A 1,560-nucleotide genomic window follows, 5' to 3' on the forward strand; every position below is an offset into this window, starting at 1 on the left:
ATAAATAAAACATTGAAATAAGTTTCATTTTAATAAGACAAAATGTTACTTCTGGATTTCTAGTTCCTAATAAAAATGGAATCTGGGTCTTATTTCTCTTTTGTCCTTTTTTCTGCCAAGGGAAATTTGGATATTTATAACATCATTTGCAGGCCATACAAAATTATCAACTTAAAAATTAGCCTGCTATAGTTTGGTCAGACATTGAATTAACTCACCACTAATGCCTTGGCAGGGCCAAACCAAATGATTTCAAGGGCCTTATATGGCCTGTGGGCTGGACATTCCCCACTCATATGGTAGCAGAACACAAGCCAGCTGGCAGTGACAGTTGCCATCCCATACTACTGGTCAGTTGTATGGAGTAATTAGTTCTCTTGTCATCCCCCAGGTCCCACTTAAGAGAAATCACATCTTTATACACCTCTTGCTTCCCTCTACCTCCACCCCCTCCATAACTTCTAAGAATATGAATTACCAATTTGATCCACTTTTCGGGGATTGCTAATTAATAAAGCATCTTTCCATTTGGGGGGAGTTAATGTTTAATTCATATTTTAATGGCATAAAAAATATATTACTAGCTACCAAATTTTAAATTCTCTTCTGTCTCAGTATTTTTTCAATAAAGGTATTAAATTTTTATTTTCAACTAAAGGTCTGGTGCACAAAATTACCATTTTTAAAAATTAGCCTGCTATTTTTTCTCAAAAAGTTAATGAATTCACCCCTAATGCTTTGACAGGGCCAGACCAAATAATTTATCAGGCCTTGTATTCCCTGCCACAATTCTAGAGTGTATCCATTCTTATTGAGGTAGAAATCGCAGGGTGGGAAAGTACTGAACATAGCTTGTAACTCTTATGATAGAGGAAAAGTTCTTATATACTTTTCAAAATTCTTAATGTCCTGAATATAGTAGTGTAATATGAGCCAGATATCTCCTATGTTAAAATAAATAGTTCCGGTATGAATTCTGTTCCTTTCTGAAAAAGTGTACTTACTCTATAACCATGTTTTTACTTAGATATTTGAGTATCCTATTTAGAGGATAAAAGAAGGGACAGAAGAATTCTTCCAGTTATTTGTGGAGATGTGCAAAACAGAATTTTCCTAATAACATAGAAATATATATTATTTTTCAGTAAAGCAGTGGTGGCCAATCAGTGTTCAAAGTTAAAAAATAAGTTTACAGTCTATAATAATCTCGCTATATGTTAATATGTAGGGATGGGCAAAGTGTGTCTACACTTGTGAGTATGCAAAACAGAGTTTATTCTTGTATTATTGTTTATCTATTAACTATTCTATTTTTCCACATAAAAAAGTGTAAACCTACTTTTATCCACCCTTGTATATAAATATATAATCATGTTGTATACCTGAAACGAATATAATGTTATATGTCAATTATATCCCAATGAAAATGAGTTGGAATTTTTGGACTGGAACCCGGATTCTTTGTGTGCCAGAATTGAAGAATAAATCCACGGACAAAAAGTGGTATAGCAAAGGTGGAGATTTATTGAAGAACTATAGACTCCCACATGGGGAGAGGGA

General features: G+C 33.6%; 1 long non-coding RNA gene across 1 annotated transcript in view; it reads right to left on the minus strand.

Annotated features, from left to right (window-relative positions):
• Positions 1–826: 826 nt before the first annotated feature.
• The window catches only part of LOC107184044, an 18,298-nt gene continuing 17,564 nt past the window's right edge, over positions 827–1,560 (minus strand). Inside the window, exon 3 of the long non-coding RNA XR_001514861.1 lies at positions 827–860. This is a non-coding gene — a long non-coding RNA (uncharacterized LOC107184044). The remainder of the gene's footprint in view (positions 861–1,560) is intronic.

The sequence above is a fragment of the Myotis davidii genome, unplaced genomic scaffold (assembly GCF_000327345.1).
Source record: "Myotis davidii unplaced genomic scaffold, ASM32734v1 scaffold1484, whole genome shotgun sequence".
NCBI classification, from domain to species: Eukaryota; Metazoa; Chordata; class Mammalia; order Chiroptera; family Vespertilionidae; genus Myotis; species Myotis davidii.